This window comes from Hypanus sabinus, chromosome 11 (genome assembly GCF_030144855.1).
Source record: "Hypanus sabinus isolate sHypSab1 chromosome 11, sHypSab1.hap1, whole genome shotgun sequence".
In the NCBI taxonomy this organism is placed as follows: Eukaryota; Metazoa; Chordata; class Chondrichthyes; order Myliobatiformes; family Dasyatidae; genus Hypanus; species Hypanus sabinus.
Genome location: NC_082716.1, coordinates 41,229,782 through 41,251,307, shown reverse-complemented (window position 1 = coordinate 41,251,307; position 21,526 = coordinate 41,229,782). Strand labels below are relative to the sequence as shown.

Genomic DNA, 21,526 nt, shown 5'->3' with positions numbered 1-21,526 from the left:
CCCAATGCATACAGAAGATGATCTGAGAATGTTTTGTGCAGTAGTGTAAATGAGGTGAGGTAGAACTACAGCTGCATTTTTCTTCATCATACTGTGTTCAGAGCAAGCACTCCCTCCACAAGTTCTAAGCCATTTTATGTTCCATGCTTTACTCTATTTCTTACATTTTGAGATCTTCTGCCAAATGTTCCTCTCTCTGCTTACACATTTCTGCTGGGATTGCCTCACATGTGTAGGTGATTTCCAGAGCTCATCAAGTAATGAATCAGGGAGCCAAGCACACTGCCTTCCAGATGGTAGCAGCATTTATACCTTGCTAGCAAAAGGAATATTAATGTTTTCCAGGATCTCCAGTACTATTGCAGATATTTACAGATGGCTTGACTTGAGATTGAAGGCTTTCAAACTGTGCACTTGTCACTTCAAACTTAGAACAACTGATGTGAGTGACCCTAAGACATAGGAGCAGAATTAGGCCATTCAGCCCATTGAGTCTGCACCTCCATTCCATCATGTCTGATCCCAGATCCCACTCAACCCCATGCACCTGCCTTCTGCTGTCTGCTTCCGGTGTTGCTGGCCATATGTTCTCTTGAGATATCCTTTGATGCCCTGACCAATCAGGAAACTCAATTTTTGCTCTAAATATACCCGTGGCCTTGGTCTCCACCTCATTCTATAACAGGACATTCCACAGATTTACTACTCTCTGGCTAAAAAATTTCCTCTTTACCACTGTTTAAAGACCCGCCCCTCAATATTGAGGTGGCCCCCCACCATAGGAAACTTTCGCCCCACATCCACACTACGTAGTCCTTTCAACATTTGGTAGGTTTCAATGAGATCTGCCCACATTCTCCTAAATTCCAATGAATACAGGCCCAAAGCTGCCAAACACTCCTCCTATGTTAACCCCTTCATTCCCAGAATCATCCTCATGAATCGCCTTTGCACTCTGTCCAATGACAACCCCGAAACTGCCGACAATACTCAACATGCAACCTGACCGGCATCATATAAAGCCTCAGCATTATCTCCTTGTTTTTATATTCTGTTCCCCTTGAAATGACTGCCAGCATTGCTTTACCATATTCAGGATATCGTGGACGTGTTCAGAAACACCTGGGACGCAAACTACCATCGGTATTTCATTTTCACATCCACAGTCACCTGTGGTCCCCCTAACTATAGAGTTCCTATTATGGCTGCTATCCTCTTCAGTTCCCTACTCTTCTGAGCCACAGGGCTAGACTCAGTGCCAGAGGCATGGCTGCTGTTGCCTCCCCCCAAGCAGTACGCAAAATGGAGTACTTACACAATGGAGTGCTTTGTAACAAGAATCCAGATTGAACATGAAACATTAAGTCGAGAATTATAAAATTGTTTCACCAACTTTAATAGAATTAGAATCAGATCATCAACTAAGTAAATTTGACAGAATTGTTTTTTTTAATCAGATATATCAAGTCAAAGTAAATTTATTATTAATTTACACATATGTCACCATATATGACATTGAGATTCAATTTCTTGCAGGCATTCATAATAAAACAAACAGATACAATAGAATCTATGAAAAACTGCACACAAATATAGACTGACACAACCAATGTGCCAAAGGAAACAATCTGTGCAAATATAGCACTAATAATAATAATAATGATAAATAAATAAATACATACATGCATACATAACAAGAACATGAGTTGTCGAGTGTTTGAAAGAGAGTCTGTGATTGTGAAACTGGTACAGAGTTGAGGGGAGTGAAGTTATCTGCACTCACTCAGGGTAATATATAGCTGTTTCTGAACTTGGTGGTGTGGGAACTAAGCCTCCTGCCCTCCTTTCTGATGACAGCAGTGAGAAGAGAGCATGACTTGGATGGTAGAGGGTGCTTTGGAGGGCAGTATCCACCCCTTTCTGTGGGCTTTTCCGTTCTGGTGCATTGGTGTTCGCCATCACGCTGTGATGCAATCGGTCAGGGTACTCTCCACTGTGTGTCTATAAAGGTTGTCAGAATTACCGATGACATGCTGAATCCGCGCAAACTTCTAAGAAAGTAGATTGTCATGCTTCTTTTATTATGGCACTTAGGTGCTGGTCCCAGAACAGATCCTGTGATGTGATTACACCAAGGAAGTTAAGGTTACTGACTCTCTTCAGCTGCAATCCCGTTAGAGCTTAGCACAAGTACTTCCAAATAGAGATGTAATTTGTGTTGTTATGAAACATAATGATACTCAAGCCCTGTGATTAGTTATTGTTCCAGCACAGTCAATGGGTAAAGCTTTATTAGGATCCATCTCTTGGCAGTGGTGGAGAAAGTATTGTTTGCTACAGAGATCAAACCAATTGGATCAAAGAAGGGAAACAAGATTTCAGTGTTCTGTTATAGTGCAGATAGGCCAGCTGACATAGTGCTAACAATTATCAGATTCCCCCCCCCCTTAATTAAACACATTGATGAAGGTAGAGCAATGGATGTTGTGTATATGGATTTCAGCAAGGCATTTGATAAGGTTCTCCATGCAAGGCTCCTTCAGGAAGTAAGGAGGCATGGGATCCAAAGAGACTTTGCTATGTGGACCCAGAATTGGCTTGCCCACAGAAGGCAAAGGGTGGCTGTAGATGGTTCGTGTTCTGCATGGAGGATGGTGACCAGTGGTGTTCTGTAGGGATATGTTCTGGGATCCCTCCTTTCGTGAGTTTTATAAATGACCTGGATGAGGAAGCAGAAGGGTGGGTTAGTAAGTTTGGTGATGGCACAAAGGTTGGGGTGTTGTGGACAGTCTGGAGGGTTGTCAGAGGTTACAGTGGGACATCAATTGGATGCAGAACTGGGCTGAGAAGTGGCAGATGGACTTCAACCCAGGTAAGTGTGAAGTGGCTCATTTTGTTGGGTTAATTTTGAAGACAGAATGTAATATTAATATTATTAGTGTGGAGGATCAGAGAGATCTTGGGGTCCATGTCCATAGGACACTGAAAGCTGCTGTGTTGGTTGACAGTGTTGTTAAGAAGGCGTATGGTGTGTTGGCATTCATCAACTGTGGGATTGAGTTCTAAAGTGGCGAGGTAATGTTACAGTATATAAGACCTTGCTCAGACCCCAATTGGTGTACTGTGTTCAGTTCAGGACACCTCACTACAGGAAGGATGTGGATACTATAGAGAGAGTGCAGAGGAGATTTACAAGGATGTTGCCTGGATTGGATGGTGTACCTTATGAGAATAGGTTGAGTGAACTTGGCCTTTTCCCCTTGGAGCAACAGAGGATGAGAGGTGACTTGATAAATGATGAGGAGCATTGTTTGTGCTAGAGGCATAACACAAGGCTAACACAAGGGGACATAGTTTTAAGGTGCTTGGAAATAGGTACCAAGGGGATGCAAAGAATGCACTGCCAGCAACAGTAGTAGAGGCAGATATAATAGAGTCTTTTCAGAGCCTCTTGGATAGATACATGGAGCTTAGAAAAATAGAGGTCTGTGTGCTAGGGAAATTCTAGGCTGTCTCTAGAGTAGGTTACATGGTCAGCACAACATTGTGGGCTGAAGGGCCTGTATTGTGCTGTAGATTTTCTCTGTACTGTGTTCTTAATCTAACCCACACTTACCCACTTCTCCACTTTCATGACCAACTCCAAAACAAACATTGCCTTATTAGGTCCAGCAGCTGCAATTTAATGGTGTCAATCTTATCAAGTCAAGTCAAGTCAACTTTATTGTCATTTCGACTATAACTGCTGGTACAGTGCATAGTAAAAATGAGACAACGTTTTTCAGGACCATGATGTTACATGAAACAATACAAAAAACTAGACTGAACTACGTAATAAAAAAACACAACACAGAGAAAGCTACACTAGACTACAGACCTACACTGGACTGCATAAAGTGCACAAAAACAGTGCAGGCATTACAATAAATAATAAACAAGGCTTCGGGTATTGAGGAGTCTGATAGCTTGGGGGAAGAAACTGTTACATAGTCTGGTTGTGAGAGCCGGAATGCTTCGGAGCCTTTCCCCAGATGGTAGGAGGGAGAAGAGATTGTATGAGGGGTGCATGGGGTCCTTCATAATACTGTTTCCTTTGCGGATGCAGCGTGTAGTGTAAATGTCCGTGATGGCAGGAAGAGAGACCCCGATAATCTTCTCAGCTGACCTTACTATCCACTGCAGGGTCTTGCGATACGAGATGGTGCAACTTCCGAACCAAGCAGTATTAATAAGCATTAATACTTATATTAGGTAGGTTCATTTTTGGCCATTTAAAATTAATATCTTTTTCCACCATCCATGGGACAAGGAATAAAATGTATTGTCTCCATAAAAAAAAATGTAACTTTCACATCACCTTCCCCAATAACTGAATGAAGAGAGCTTTTCAAGTAATCTCCATGCTTCACATGTTATGGAACTCAGTGTCACTGAATGTTTTATGGCATGTTTTAGACCAATGTTTGTGTTTCGTTTCAGATAGATATTTAATAGCTGTGGCAAAGAAAGCCATCTGTAGGCTGTAATTCTTCCACCACTTTACAGCAAGTTGTATGAAATTATTGCAAGAAGAAGTGAAAAGTAAAAATGGTTAAATACGTCTGTTGTTGCTCCTTTCCGTGCCTTGTAGCGCACCAGGTGGCAACCTTGCTGTTTCTTTAGCATTTTTGTGAATTTTTTTGTGAGGCCAAGTTGCTAGCTCACCACACAACCCAGCACAGATGGAGCAACATGTTGGCTGGATTTGAAACCGGGACCACTCACCTCAAAGAACGATGCAGATGCCACTACGCCACGAGCCGGCTATCATTCTAGTTGGATTATATTTATTGTGTTCTGGAATGAAAGCAGGTGGAAGATATTTAAAATTTTATTTTTGAATGTGGTTATATAAAACATTAATTATGATTATGATGGGTGCCAAATAAGCAAGATGAACGTCTGTACATGTTTCTAGTTGCCCTTGAAAATGTACCGTTGTTTATTGGAAGCATTGGAGCCTGTAAGATAAATGGGACTTTGCAGATGAGAGTTTCAAAACTCTGATACATCAGCAATAAAGAAATGTGAATATACACTCAGGGGCCAATTCATTAGGTACCTCCTGTATCTGCACACCATTGTTGTACCGTATGGTTGTATGAGTACTGTCACCTTCCTGTCAGCTTGAACGATTCTCCTCTGATCTCTCTCATTAACTAGGCATTGTTGCTCACACAACTGCAGCTCACTGGATGTTTTTTGCTTCTTGCACCATTCTCTGTAAACTCTGTTTACAAGGCTGTTGTGTGTGAAAATTCCAGGAGATCAGCAGTTTCTCAGTTACTCAAACCATCCTGTCTTGCACCAACAACCATTCCGTGGTGAAGGACAGTTAGATCACATTTCTTCCCCAGTCTGTTGTTTGCTCTGAATAACAACTGAACCTGTTGACCACATGTGCATCCTTTTATGCATTGAGTTAGTGCCACATGATTGGCTGATTAGATATTTGCATTAATATCCAACTGTAAGTGATGCTACAAAGTATACCTTGGCAAACACGAGGAAATCTGCAGATGCTGGAAATTCAAGCAACACACACAAAATGCTGGTGGAACACAGCAGGCTGGGCAACATCTATAAAGAGAAGCACTGTTGACGTTTCGGGCCGAGACCCTTCGTCAGGACTAACTGAAAAGAAAGATAGTAAGAGATTTGAAAGTAGGAGGGGGAGGGGCAAATGCAAAATGACAAGTTTTCTGATGTTGCACAGTATTGTGGTGAGGCACTAGATTTGTTGTGGTGTTGATCAGATCCACTGTTTTGTTATGGCTGTGTTAATGATGATAGAAAGGAAACATTTTAGTGTACAGAAGAAATTGTGTTGTTGATTGCCTTTTAAACATGGAGAAACAGAATGGCAGCCTGTAATGTTTTGGTACTGGATTATTATTGCCACATATGCCGTGATGCAGTGAAAAGCTTGTCTTGCATACTGCTTCTGCAGATAAACTCATTACACAGTGCATTCAGCATGGGTAAAACAGTAACAATACAGAACCAAGCATAAAGTGCAGTCCAGATAGACTATAAAGTGGGAAGATCATAATGAGCCAGGAGTCCAACTTATTGTCCAAGAAGTTCATTCAGAAGTCTTACAACAGTGGGATAGAAGCTGTTCTTGAGCCTGGTCATACATGCTTTAAGGCTTTTGTATCTTTTACCTGATGGGAGAGGGGAGAAGAGAGAATGTCTGGTGTGTGTGTGTGTGTGTGGGGGGAGGGGGAGTCTTTGATTATCCTGGCTGCTTTAAGGAGGCAGCTAGAAGTGTGGAGGGGAGGCTGGTTGCTGTGATGTGCTGTGTCCAAAATTACAGTTTCTTGCAGTTATGTGGAGAGCAGTTGCCATACCCAGACATCATGCATCTAGACAGAATGCTTTTTAAGGCAAATTGATAAGAAATGTAAGAATCAGTGGGGACATGCCTCCTAAGAAAGTAGAGACGCTAGTGAGTTTTCTTGGCCACAACAATAATGGGGTAGGACCAGAACAGGCTATTGGTGATGTTCACTCCTATGCACTTGAAGATCTCAATCTTCTCAACTTCAACACTGTTGGTGTAAACAGGACCATGTGCTCAGCCCCATTCCAAAGTCAATGATCAGCTCTTTTGTTTTATTGACATTCAGGGAAAGGTTACAGACCCTGGGTAAAAGTGGCAAATTTCCTTCTCTGTAGGACATCGTTGAAGCAAACTCTCTTTCATGACAATCTCACAGACTCATGGCTCTTATTATCGATTTTGGCTTTCTATTCCAGATTTATTTAATTAGCTAAATTTAATATCTCCAAATGGTGCAATTTGAAATCACTCATCCCAGGCATTTTGTTTGCTAGTCCAGTAACATGAGTACTATGCTATTATTCCCACTTGCATGAGATTGAAAGAAATAAAGAACAACATTTGCAGAATACCTTTAACCTCAAGATTTTCTCAGGCACTTCACATGCAATGTTGTGCTTTTGGAAGTGTCACAATTACATTCTGTGAAAACTGTTGTAAATATTAAACAAGTAATATCCCAAAGACAGCAGTCATAAAATGACCAGATAATCTGTTCTGTGCTTATGATTAATTGATTTTGCCATGAGTGTTTTTAGGGAATTATGAGAACCGCCTCGTTTGCTTCTATATACACCTATTGGGTTACTTAAAGGCAACAGGCAAGATAGTTGGTTAAGATAATTATTCTACTTGAAGTTAATACAGCACCTACCTCATTGTCAGACTAAGAAATGCTCCTGATTAAACACCCAGACTGAAACTTGCTTGATTCAAGGTCTCAACCCAGAAGGTCGGCAACTCCTTCAACTCCTTCCTAACAACCCCCCCCCCCCCCCCCCAGCCCCACAGATGCTGCTCGACCCGTTGAATTGCCCAGCAGCTTGATTTCGTTTCAGATTTCAGCATCTAAAGACTCTTGTGTGCTTTGTCAGGCTAGACTGATTGCGCTCTGGCAGGGGATTTGAACCCAGAACATTCTAACTTAAGCATTGAAGTAGTGTTGCCAAGGCTATGTCAGTCTCACGTTTGTACTGCAGCCTATGACATAAGCTCTACCAGAGGCTTGATCACTGAGGAAATTATATATAATTCAAAATGGGATGTCTAGTATATGCATTTAGAAGGTAATTTTTTGCATGATATTGAAAGAAATTCTATTGAGCAAACTAAAGGTGATTCCGATGTTATGGCTGTTTGGTTAATGAATATATGCCCTTAGAGCATTCACAAATCACTACCCAAAAATTTAGGATGTGGAATAAAATTCACTCTTTAGGAATTTATGTGTGTGGTGGTGGCATCCGTCGGTCTCGAGAGACCATGGATCTGCGCCTGGAGTTTCCAGGAGACCGGCAGTTGCCCAAGCTGCAGGCCTTCCCCTCTCCACGCCACCGATGTTGTCCAAGGGAAGGGCACGAGGACCCATGCAGCTTGGCACCGGTGACGTCGCAGAGCAATGTGTCGTTAAGTGCCTTGCTCAAGGACACAAACACGCTGCCTCAGCTGAGGCTTGAACCAGTGACCTTCAGGTTACTAGTTTGTTGCCTTGCCCACTAGGCCATGCGCCAACACATTTATCTAAGGAAACATAGATGGAGATAAAATATTTTTCAATTCTTATTTCTTCATGTAATGCTTTATGACTGTTTACTGGAAATGCAATATCCCGACACAAGCAGAACTACAGTAGTGTTAATCAGGACCATCAGGACCAGTATATTTTGGCTCAATTAAGCCACTGCCCGAATTAGCCCAAGTTTCATGAAAGTTAAAAATGTATAAAAAAGATAAACTGCTCTTTAACTGAGTAACAAATTACGTATTTCAATGAAATACAGAACTAATTAGAACACTATCAACACTACTACAGTACTATAAAACTGTGCTTTAGTGGCTGATAGTTACCGACAGAGGAATTCATTCAGTGTACGCCTTCTTTTGATTGACTGTAAATGAGTAAAATCTGCACAGACATCTAGTGTAGAAAATGGACTGTCTTCATTCAATGCTATGGATGAATGCATCCTCCAAATCTTCGTTTCATTGTAACATCCATTCAGCATGCAACTGACACTATTTAAAAACTGTTTGCTCTAATCCACTCCGTGTCTAACAGTGCAGACATCTGAGGCTAGTTAGAAACTGCTCGGCCAGTCTCCTACCCAAATTATGTGGCACAGTATCCCAAATAATCAAAGGATATCCTGGCTATTTTCTTGATTTGTTTTTGTTCTTCAAGAGTTGTCCCAGTAAGCGTGTGCCCTGGTTTACCAATGGCTAAATTAACCATTATCCGCTGTATTTGTAACTATTATTTTTGTATGGTTTGAGAGTCTTTAGAGTCAATCAACAAAGAACAGTGTATGAAAAGTGTTAGCAACAATTTATCACACCTGAAGGATCTTCTCTTGAGCTTTCATTTTCCTCCGGTGCGATCTGGTTATTCGTTGGCATTGACAGACGTGACTGGATAAAGTGAAAAATGGGTATGGAGCTTCCTGAGACTAGTGTTCAGGCCAGCTGAAGTGAGCAAAGATAAGACCACTGAAATAAACAAAACAAACATACCTCTTGTGAGTTTAGCCATGATCAAGATAGATTATTTTGCGTGGTATGTGAACAAAACAAATAAAAGTGAGCTCTCCTAAAAGACAAGAATTATCCATACCCAGTTGTATTTCAATGGCTCCTTCTCTTATTACAAGCCAGACTTTTGCTCTGTGAATTTCAAAGCACTTTTGTGGCAAGAATGGTTGGAACAATTTTGTTTCTGTGTTTCAGATCAGCTTGGTTACTCGTTAATTGCAAGATATGGTGTTAAAATGCTCCCAGGAACAGAGCTGCTGCCCAGTTACCTTTACCTTCTCACTGGAACAACATTGCGTGGTTCCTTTCTGCACGGGACCATTGAACAATGTTACAGAATCAGACAGAGAAAGAAATGTCAGCTACCAAAAAACGATGTTAAACCAAGAGAGAGAGGAAATAGCAGCAGTTACATAACATCTGTCTTTTTTGAACTTTTTAAGTTCCACTTGCACTTCTCGTGGTATGAGATCACAATTACTTTGTTAAGCTATGATGTGAGGAGTGTTATTTACTTAGCAGTAATTTTCCTTTTCTCACCATTTGTAAAAATTATTTGGATTCTGTTCCAAAAAGACTAATTGATTTCAAAACATCGCAAAGGCAGAGTGAAGTCAGCAGTTATTTAAATTCAGCAAAAGTAACACATCAAAATTCTATTTGTACAAATCTCCCTACAGCTTGAATTTGAATCATATGGCTGAACAATGCTGATTTAGCAAGAAAAATGTATTAATGTGAGCTAGACCATTTGTTAGTGAGTGAAACTGGGAGTTTTGTACACCAGATATGAAACTTTCACAGAATACTTGATTTTGTAACATACTTATAGATGCATTTTGCATCACCTCATATGACCTTTATAAGTTGGCTTTCTGGCATGATATTTTCAACAAAGCAATGTACAGCAATAGTGTACCTTGGAAACATGTACAGGAACATGATAACCAACTTGCACATAATTAGCTTCTGCAAACAGAAATTAAGAGATAATCTTTAAATACCTATAGATAGGGTTTAAACATTAACCATAGAACGGTAGAGGGCAGTTCAGGCCTTTTACGCCAACCTTTTAACCTACTGTAAAAGTGAATGCTGTTTGGGCGTAGTGGCTAGCATAACACTATTACAGTGGCAGAGACGCAGGTTCAATTCCCCCTGCTGCCTGGAAGGAGTTTCTACATGGGGTTCCTCTGGACACTCTGTTTTCCTCCCATGTTCCAAAGATGTCCCGTTTAAAAGGTTAATTGGTCATATGGGTGTAATTGGGTGGCATGAGCCTGTTGGGCTTGGAGAGCCTGCTACCGTGCTGTATCTCAAAGTAAAGTAAATAAATAAGCAATCTAACTCTTCTCTCCTGTAGAATTCCCCATTTTACTTTCATCCATCTGCTTATCTAAGAGTTTTTTAAAGGTTCTAATGTATACAATTACCACTGGCAAGACGCAGTGCATTCCATACACCCACCACTCTCTGTGTTTAAAAAAAACAACTCTGATACCCCAGTATATTATCCTCCAATCACCTTAAATTGATGCCCTCTTATATTATCCAATTCCACCCTGGGAAAGAGGTGCTGCCTGTCTACTCTACGTATGCCTCTTCTCATTTTATACACCTCTATCAAGTCACCTCTTATCCTCCTTTGCTCCAAAAAGGAAAGCCAGAGATCACTCAACTTCTATTAAAAAAGGGAGCACTTGACTCCTAAGATGAAGAACATTCCCTACTTTAATCAAAGGTGTACATTTACTCAGTGGCCACTTTATTAGGTACACTTGTACATCTGCTCATTAATACAAATAGTTAATCAGCCAAACAGATTCAGTTGTTGTTCAGACCAAACATCAGAATGAGGAAGAAATGTGATCTAAGTGACTTTGACTGTGGAATGATTGTTGGTGCTAGATGGGATGGTTTGAGTCTCTCAGAAAATGCTGTTGCCCTGGGATTTTCACACAGAAGTCTCGAGAGTTTACAGAGAATGTGATAAACCAAAAGCATCCAGTGAGAGGAAATTTTGTGGGTGAAAATGACTTGTTAATGAGAGAGATCAGAGGAGAATGGCCGGGCTGTTTCAAGCTGAAGGAAAGGCAGGCGACAGTAACTCGAATAATCATGTGTTTAAACAGTGGTGTACAGAAGAGCATCTCTGGGTGCACGTGTCAAACGTGCTGGTGTACCTAATTAAGCAGATACACCAGTGTTTTGTTCTGACTATCAAACCGTAATTGAAAATTAGGACTTTCTGCTTACTTCAGAATTAAAATAGTTATTGTGAAATATTCTTCATCCCCCACTGAGTTTACTTACACAAATGTATAGACATCAAGACAAAACCCAGCACTGCTGAATACTCTGTGTATTTCATCTCAATCTCAGTCTTACCTCGACTTTGGTTTTGTTCCTGGTGGGTAGGTGGGTTCAGGAAACTTTCAAACACCATCTTACTCCCAGTTTCAGTTGCCATTCAGGGCAGGAATAAGATGATGGTACCTCTTCTCTGAAATTCCAAAATCAGAAAACCACTGAAATCTGAATTTTTTGAGTGCTGACGTGACGTCACAAATGCGAAATTCCACAAGGTTTCCCAGGCAATGCATAAGTCTCGGAACAGAAGTTAATGAAAAAAAATAGAAGCACTGCATAAAGCAAGAACTGATAATCTTGATTGTGTACTGAAAGAGTGGATTTTGTCAGGTGAACATATGCCCCTTAACAGTATGCTCATTGCGAAACAAGCAAAGATTTATCATGACTAACTGCAAGTTGAAGGTAATTGTGAATTCTCAGCAAGCTGGTTGCAGAAATTTAAGGAAAGAAACAGCATTAAATTTTTAAAAACAAAGCAGCAGAGAAATTCATGATGTGTTTTAAAGATTGTTGCAGAGAAAATCTAATGCCAGAACAAGTCTACAATGCTGATTGTTCTTATACCTTGCATAAAACCATAAAAAATAAAACTGTAACCTTTTATTCAAAACTCATGTAGGTGTAGAGAGAAACCCTGCCATTGTTGTTGTTTAACAGCTGATTCGGGTATTCTCCTGATGTTGCTGCGTTGCTTTGGTTACCCTGCACACATTAGATTTTCATTATATTAATTGTATGTAATATATTTTACTGTTAGGTACATATGTATGATGAGTAAGTGTAAGACAAAGTCTGCTTACCAATAGCACATAAATTCAGAGTCAGAAATGACGGTGATCCCAGGCTACCTCATTTGTTCATTTGTCATGTGCCATGTTGTAGGTGATCATGGTCTTTCCATGACCATGATTGTTCTCGGCAACTTTTTCTACAGAAGTGGTTTGCCATTGAAGCCTCCTGGACAGTGTCTTTACAAGATGGGTGACCCCAGCCATGATCAAAACTCTTCAGAGATTGTCTGCCTGGCATCAGTGGTTGCATAACCAGGACTTGAGATATGCACCAACTGCTCATATGACCACCCAACACCTGCTCTCTTGGCTTCACATCACTCTGATGGGGCGGGGGGAGGTGGTGCTAATCAAGTGCTACATCTTGTCCAAGGATGACAGTGGAGGTACATCTCCTTTGGCAAAGATGTATCGCCACCCCACCTTCCATTATATATTCCAAAATCTGATAAAATCACAAATCGGAAACCAGACATTTTGGATAAGGGGTACTCAACCTGGACAGATGAATGAGTAGCTATAAGGGGCAGCGTTTCAAATTTCTGGACCTTTGGGATCTTTTCCGAGGAAGGTATGACCTGTACAACATGGATGGGTATACCTGAACCTGAAGGGGATCAATATCATTGCAGGCCAGTTTGCTAGAATTGGTCGGGGGTGAGGTGGGGTTTAAACTAAGCTGGTAGAGGGATGGAAATTGGAGTGATAGAGCTGAGGATGGGCACTTGGTATGCAGGTTGATGAGGTGTGTAGTGAGGCTGTGAAATTGGACAGGCAGATGATGGGGCAAAATTGCAGTCAGTGGAATGAAATGAAATGGAACATGGTGGCAAAGTTGAAAAGGGTGATGAATACAGGACTGAAGGTTCTATAATTGAATGCATGCAGTACTGGGAATGAGGTAGATGATCTTGTAGTGAAGTTAGGGATTGGTAGCTTTGACGTCATGGGCATCACTAAGACGATGCTGAAAGATGATCATAGTTCAGAGCTTAACATCCCAGGTTACATCTTGTATCGAAAGGATGCGCAGGTAGGAAGAGGAGTTGGGGTGTCTCTGTTGGTAAATAAAAAAGAAATCAAATCCTTATTAAGAGGCGAGATAGGATTGGACAATGTAGAATCCTTGTGGACAGAGTTAAGAAACTACAAGGGTAAAAAGACACTGATGGGAGTTATAAACAGGCCACTGAACAGTAGCCAGGATGTGGGATATAACTTTCAATGGAAAACCGAAAAGGCATGTAATAAAGATAATGTTACGATAGTCATGGGGGACATCGATATGCAGGTAGATTAGGAGAGAAGATTTGTAGAATGCCTATGAGTTGGCTTTATAGAGCAGCTTGTGGTTGAGCCCACCAGAGCAAGGCAATTCTGGATTGGGTGTTGTCTAATTAAATAAATTTGATTAGGGAGCTTAAGCTAATGGAACCCTAAGGAGGCAGTTGTCATAAAATGCTGGAATTCACCCTGCAGTTTGAGAGGAAGAAAGTAATTTTAAAGTAATATTACGTTAAAGTAAAGTAACATTACAGTGAAGTAAAGGGAATTACAGAGGCATGAGTGAGGAGCTAACCAAAGTTGATTCAAAGTGACCACTAGCAGGGATGCCAGCAGGAACACTAGCAATGGCTGGAGTTTCTGGGAGCAATATGGAAGGCATGGGATAGATGCATCCCAAAGATGAAGTAGTATTCTAAAGGGAGGATGTGGTAACTGTGTATAATAAGGGAAGTCAGAGGCAGCATGAAAGCAAACTTGAGGGCTTATAATATAGCAAAAATTCATGGGAATTTAGAAGATTTGGAAGCTTTTAAAAACCAACAGAAGACAACTAAAAAAAACATATGGAGAGAATAGATGAAATAAAAAGGTAAGCTAGCCAAATAAACCAAAGAGGATACCAAAATATTTTTCAGATACATAAAGCAATGTTTTAAGAGCTAGAAAAACAGTGTCAATAAGAACTTTAATCTCCTCTAGGTTTAATCATTTTCACTGTCATTCACCTGCACTCTCACAAAGCATACGTAGCAGGCCTGTAGTGGTTAATGAAAGATTTTCTTGCTGGAGCTTTTGCATATTGTCCATATATGATTTGCTTACTAAATGACACTTTAAAAAGTCAAGTTTCCAAATATCACTCCACTTCTTCCCACTTGCAAATTTTCCAGCAACTTTTCCTTCATGATGATACATGCAGGTAACAGCAGGTTTTGTATTGTACATAAATATTTCTCATAGCATCACATTCCTGACCTCATGAGCTTTCAGTGTGCACTTTCTACTGTTTCATAAGCCATTCATTTTTAAATGAACTAGCAGTTCTTTTGTGCTTCATGCCCTTTTCTTCTTTGGAATTTGACATAGTGAATCAATAAAATTTCTTGAATTTCTTCAATAAAAACAGTATAAATAAGCTAGTTCTAAAATCTGCAGATAAATCATCGCAAACTCCACGTTGTCCACATCAGAAAGCAGAAAATGGAATATGCTTGTGTACGATTGTGAAATATACTTACCAATGAGGTAGAGGGTGACAATCTTTAGAGTGCAGTTTAAATTCCTTTGTGCGCTAGTAGCAAAAATAGTGTGTGCGCACACACACAAACACACACCTTAGAGGAATCATTGTTAAAGAGTAAAAGAGAGTTGAGAGTGAATATCAGATTACTGGAAAATTATGAGAGATAGTAATGGGCAACAAAGAAATGGCAGATAAGCTTAATAAGTATTTTTCATCAGTCTTCACTATGGAAAACACTAACAGTATGCCAGAAATGAAAGAGTATCAATGGGCAAAAGTGAGTGTAGTTGCTATTGCTAAGGAGAATGTGCTTGGCAAGCTTAAAAGAAGTGGAAACAATTTCCCACTTGGGATCAATAAAGTACTTATTTTATTATTGTTGTTATTGTTATTCTAAGTCAGAAGGTAGAGAAGTCACTTGGACCAGATGGACTACAATCCAGCGTTCCAAAAGAGGTAACTGAAGAGATAGTGGAGGCATCTGTAATGATTTTTCAAGAAGCACTAGATTCTAGAATGGTGTTTGGAGAACTGGAAAAACTGCAAATGTCACTCCGCTCTTTAAGAAGCGAAAGAGACAGATGAAAGGAAATTATAGGCCAGGTAGCCTGACTTCAGTGGTTGGGAAGATATTGGAGTTCATTATTAAGATGAGATTTTGGTATACTTGGAGGTGCATGATAAAGTAGGCCAAAGTCAGTGTGGTTTCCTTAAGAGAAAATCTTGCCTGACAAATCTACGAGAATTCTTTGAGGAACTAACAGGCAGGATAGATAAACGAAAATCAGTGGATTTTTTTCAAATGGATTTTCAGAAGGCTTTTGACAACGTGCTGCATTTTAGTCTGCTCAACAAAAGCCCATGGTATCACAGGAAAAATATTAGTGTGGATGGAAGATTGGTTGATTGGCAGGCGGCAAAGTATATAGGTGGCCTTTTATGGTTGGCTGCAAGTGACAAGTGGTGTTCCGCAGGGGTCACTTTTGGGATTGTTTCTTTTCATATTACATGTCAATGATTTGGATAATGGAATTGAAGGTTTTGTGACCAAGTTTGCAGAAAATATAAAGGTAGATGGAGGGACAGATAGTGTTGAGGAAGCAGAGAGTCTGCAGGACTTAGATAGATTGGGAGAATGAGCAAAGACATAGCAGATGGAATATATAGTGTAAGGAAGTGTATGGTCGTGAACTTTGATAGAATGAATAAAGGTGTAGGCTATGCTAATGGGGAGAAAATTCAAAAATCAGAGTTGCAAAGGGACTTGGGAGTCTCCGTGCAGGATTCCCTAAAGATTAACTTGCAGGTTATTGGTGGTGAGGAAGGCAAATGCAATGTTAGCATCCATTTCAAGAGGACTAGAATATAAGAGGATGTAATACTGAGGCTTTATAAGGCATTGGTTAAACTACACATTGTACTGTGAGCACTTTTGGGCCTATCTTTAGCCAGAAAGTGGTGAATATGTGGAATTTATTGTCATGGATGGCTGTGGAGGTCAAGTCATTGAGTATCTTTAAAGCAGAAGTTGATAGGTTCTTGGTTTGTCAGGGTGAAGGCAGGAGAATGGGGTTGATAGGGATAATAAATCAGCCATGATGGAATAGCAGAGCAGACATGCTGGACTGAGTGGCCCAATTCAGCTCCTATGTCTTATGGTCTTATCATTGTTTGAGAACAGCTATAAAAGCAACATTGAGCTTATTTGAATACTCTTGGTACAATTCCAGAAACTAAAGCCGGGGAAAAGAGAAGGAAATAAAAGGAGGAGAAAGGCATACATAGGGGTGAGAAAAGCAGAATGCATTTATTTTTATCTCCTCACCCAGGTGTAAATGGTCCACTCCAACTTATTTCTGAATGAGTCTGTAGTAACACCACATTAAAATTATTGCGCAAACTCCAATTTTCAAAGATTTGAACCGCCAGTACTGTATTTTATTTGTAACTCTTTTATTTGTAGGTCTCAATGAGCTTTGATACATACATGGCTTTGATATATGTGATGTGTTGAACATTTCAGGTGTAGCATGAAGAAATATCATGGCTTATTATTCTTCAAGTGTATTTGTTTAGTTGGATACAGTAGTAGATGCTGCATGATCTGTTTTTGCAATGAACCATTGGCAATCTCAGACAGTCCCACTTGGACTCTAAAATCAAAACAGAATATTGTGGAAGAGCACAGCAGGTCAGGCAGTGAACAAATTAACAATGTAAGTGTTGAAGCTTTTCCGCAGAACTGAAGGATGTTGTTGATTAAGAGCGTGCAAAAAGAAACAAGAAAGACGATAGAAAATTTAACATGAGTTTCTTTAAAAAATAAAACTGAAAATGGTGGTGGCAATGTAAGAATGAAGCAGCCAGGAACTTTGATTGGAAATAAAATGTATGTAAATAACCCAGAATATGTGTGAGAAGGTAAAAACTTAAGGTGAATAGGCAATTCAAAAAGGGAACAAGAGAATCTGTCAGTGCACAGCAATCCAATGATCCCGAAACCAGGCAGAAGAAAAAAAGAACAGCAGGGCACGAAAGCTGCAAACCATCCTGCCAGCCGACTTTTGCCAACACACAAACAGAATTGCTTCCTCCTTCCCCACCCCCACACCCCCAAATGCTGGCAGTCACACAAATTTCTAGAATTTCTGCTGCAAAGAAAATGGGAGGTTTAGTTAATGGCTCAAATTACTGTTCTGCCCTCAGGCTGAGCACTCGAAACTAGCTCAAGGAAAATCTGCTGCAGTTTGTATTAAGTGCCATTGATATAGGGGCAAGATGCACAGAGGACAGAATGAGATTCGGAAAGAAAGTCCAAATGACTTGTGGGGCCTTGCTCATAGCCAGGAGGGTAAATATTAGCAAAGCGAACATCTATTCTACATTTGGGCTCTTTTGAGTGGGGTTCTGTAATGTTCATTGGGTATTGTATTTAAGAACAAAGGAAGTACATGTAAATCGTGCATTTATTTATCAGCAGTGCAAGAGGAAGACAATTCTTTGGTCTCTTGCACTTACACTGAAGGTGCCAAAGCAAGATGATAGCAAGAATGGACCACGGTCTTGCCGAGGAACCAATTATTTTGGAAAGCTGAGTTCCCAGTTTTCACCAGATGTAGTGCTTGGCTTCTTGTTTCTAAATAGATCCTTGAACTTTAAGTGCTCATTACTACAGACTGTAGGCATTGGATTGAGATGGAATGATACAGATGTATGTGCTGAGAAATGAATAAAGTGAATCGGATTGGAAAAGGCGAAGTCAAAGCCGCAGGAATCGCTGAGTCTTTGTGTGCAGCTTTCACTGAGATCAGCACTAAGAGCCTTTACACTGAAGGAAACTCACATTCCCACAGGGAGATTGTTCAACCTGTACATAGAATACACCCTGGATCAGGTTTGGACTCAGATCACTGGAGATGTAAAATCTTATCACTAACTGCTATGTCATTGTGCCACCTGGTTATAATCTCCTTTATTCCCCTGTTAAAAGTATCGTAACATTTGTTTGAGATCATTCTCAGTGAAACAGTTTTTTTTTAATGCCTTTGTGCATATGAGCATCGTACACCTTGTTCTACATGATTTCCCATATGCACGCTTACAGTATTTAAAGTTAGGCTCCCTCTTCAACCCTCTGAATGCAGCAAACCTAAACTTTAATTCAACTTTCCCCATTATTATTGTTTGACTTTTACCTCCTGAGGTACAGGTGGGTTAAGTCAAAGGTCCTCCTGAATGCATGCCAGAGGTGACTATGGTGCGCAATCTGATTATGTCCATTAATATAACCTAAGCACTATGTCAACTGTGTGCAATGCCTGATATTTGTATATTGTGATTTTTCAATTTTTTGATACATGATTTTTGGTTAGATATTACTTTTAAAAATTATTTTCTAACATCCCGGGAGTAGAAGTGAAGTGACAAAGTTCATAAAGCATTGTGCAGGAAAAGAAATAGTTAATATCGGAGTCAGAAGGAATACTGTTCAGCTGTTTCTGCAGCTAAAAGTATAAGCCTCTATCAACTAATTGGCAACAATTTGATATTGCACAGTGTATTCATACATAAATCTTATTTGTCTAAAATGTATTCATAACATCTGCAATATCCAGACTGTCAGGTGTTAAGAGATATCAAGGATTTATTATACAAGGATTAAGTTAAATAGGTGGAGACCTAATAATTCAATAACGCTGGAAAGAACAATGCCTGCAGACTTATCCAAAACCAACTGTGGCCCATGATGTCATCACAAGGTACTTTTGAAGGAATAATCTTAAAGGGATTGAGTGGATGCAGACTGTTGCAGTACTGAGTTGCCAGCCCTGTTGTACTTCATCACACTTTAATTTACAGATGCCAAATAGGATTTTGGATCAGAGGCAGTGAAGCAGAAAACATGTACAGGTCATCAGTATTTGGAGTTACTATTTCCAATCAAGCATTTTAAATACACGTAATACTAAATATCTATGAAAACTACTGTTAATTTTGGCAACATCATGTTGGGTTTCAGCAGCATAGAAAAATATTCCCAACCATATTCAACAAGGGATACAAAACTTCAGTTAATTTCTATACCAAATAAATTCTGAGCCAGCCACGTTTCTCTAATTTGTGGGTATGTTGCTTGGTTCCCTGTTAGGAATGATATTTAGAAATCTCTTTTCAGTTCATGCCATTATCTTTAGTAAGTCTGGTAGTAAATTGTGCTCTTCTAATGTAATGGCTGCATTGAAAGGCACTTACCTTTTATGTGATTGTGTCATCTATAGACTCCCTTTGCAGCCTGTTCAACAGCAAGGTATTAGCCCTGCAGTTTTCACACATGGGAGGCAATCTAAAGACAGCAAACTCTTCTGAGTGTCTTATAACATGCTTATAAATCAGCCTCTAGAACACAAAGAAAAGCTACCATGGGAACTGCATGCTATCTATCTGAGAGCTCAAAGACTAGCTTCCTCCTCTTATGTGTGTATATTCTAGGGCCTGTAAAGGGTGCTTATGATTAATCATGTGCACCACGCAGTTTCCAAACATGTTTACCAGGACTTGAGAATGCAATTAAGCATTAAAGGAAGTATTTATCTTCAGATAAGCCGTAACTAATCTGAGAAATCAGTTTGTTTAAATAATATCATTTGCAGGTATTCAACTGCTCACTGAGGCTGATTTTACATGGTGACATAGGCCATGGAAAACATTTAACATTATAGATTTCTATTACTCAATCTTGAGCTCTTTTAAATTCATTTCATTTACAGTCTCTGAAATATTTGACATGCAATTAAGACTATGAAATCTGGTAGAAGTAGATGCCTGATTAGCAATTTGGATGCCTAGTATAACCTACCAAAAATAGCGTCATTCGGCAGGTTCACATTCTGTAAAGTACCAGTGCTAACTGCTCAGTGTTAGATTAAACTGTTCTCAGTTGCCTGTACATAGTCTAGATCCCTCCATTCCATGCATGTTCATGAGTCTGTCTAAATGCCTCAAATGTTACTATTGTATCTGGTTCCACCACTTGCCTTGGGAGCATGTTCTAAGCACCTGTCAATCTCTGTGTAGAAGAATATACCTTCCATGTCTCCTTTAAATTGTACCCTTCCACAATGAAGCTATGCTGCTTAGTATTTGACATTTCAACCCTGGGGAAAGAGACTCTGGCTGCCTACCCTATTTCTGCATCTCATAAACCTCTACCAGGTCACCCCCACCCCCAGCCTTTCATTCCAGTGAAAGCAAACCAAGTTTCTCCAACCTCTCCTTATAGCTGATACACTCTAACCCGGGTGACATCCTGGTAAACTTGTCCTGCAGTCTCTCCAAAGCCTTCACATCTTTCTTGTAATGCAGTACAGCACTAATGTGTCCTAACCAATGGTTTACACAGCTACAATATGACTCCAAACTATTATACAGAGAGTTCCAAACGATGAAATCAGGCATGCTGTACACCTTCTTAAATACCCCATCCATTAATTTTGCCACTTTCAGGGAACAATTGACTTGCATCCCAAGGTTTCTCTATATAATAAAACTAAGAGGCTTGACATTTACCAGATATTTTCTCCTTGTATTTAAACTGCCAAAGTGCAACACCTCACATTATTCTGGGTTAAACTCCATCTGCCATTTCTCAGCCTATATCTACACTCAGTGACTCTGTTAGGTACAACAGCATACCTGCTCAGTAATGCATAAAAAGCATGTTGACATCGTCAACAGGTTCAGTTGTTGTTCAGATCAAATATCAGAATGACATATGTGATCCAAGTGACTTTGGTGGTAGAATGATTGTTGGTGCCTGACATGGTGGCTTGATTATCTCAGAAACTGCTGATCTCCTGGAATTTTCACACAAAACAGAGTTTATGGAGAATAGTGTGAAATAAAAAAACAAAAATCCAGTGAACAGCAGGTCTGTGGGGAAAAATGCCTCATCAATAAGAAAGGTCAGAGGAGAATGGCCAGACTGATTCAAGTTGACAGAAGGGTGAGAGAATCTAAGGTAACCATGCTTACAACAGTGGTGTGCAGAAGAGCATCTCTGAACACATCAAATCATGAAGTGGATAGGCAATTGCAGTGGAAGACCACGAACATACAGAAATTCACTCAGCGGCCACGTTATTAGTATGTTACCTCCTGTACCTAATAAAGTGGCCACTGAGTGTACGTCTGCTGGATCAT

The 21,526-nt window shown here is 40.0% G+C and overlaps 1 protein-coding gene and 1 long non-coding RNA gene across 4 annotated transcripts in view; one reads left to right on the top strand and one right to left on the bottom strand.

Moving 5' to 3' along the window:
* Nucleotides 1–21,526, top strand: part of pik3r3b (phosphoinositide-3-kinase, regulatory subunit 3b (gamma)) — a 675,304-nt gene that overhangs the window by 550,503 nt on the left and 103,275 nt on the right. The gene's annotated exons all lie outside the window — the stretch shown is intronic.
* Nucleotides 1,542–9,040, bottom strand: LOC132401883 (uncharacterized). The gene is made up of 3 exons (XR_009514737.1): nucleotides 8,941–9,040; nucleotides 4,765–4,836; nucleotides 1,542–2,115 (listed from the first exon to the last, which is right to left on the bottom strand). It is a non-coding gene; the product is annotated as an uncharacterized LOC132401883 (long non-coding RNA).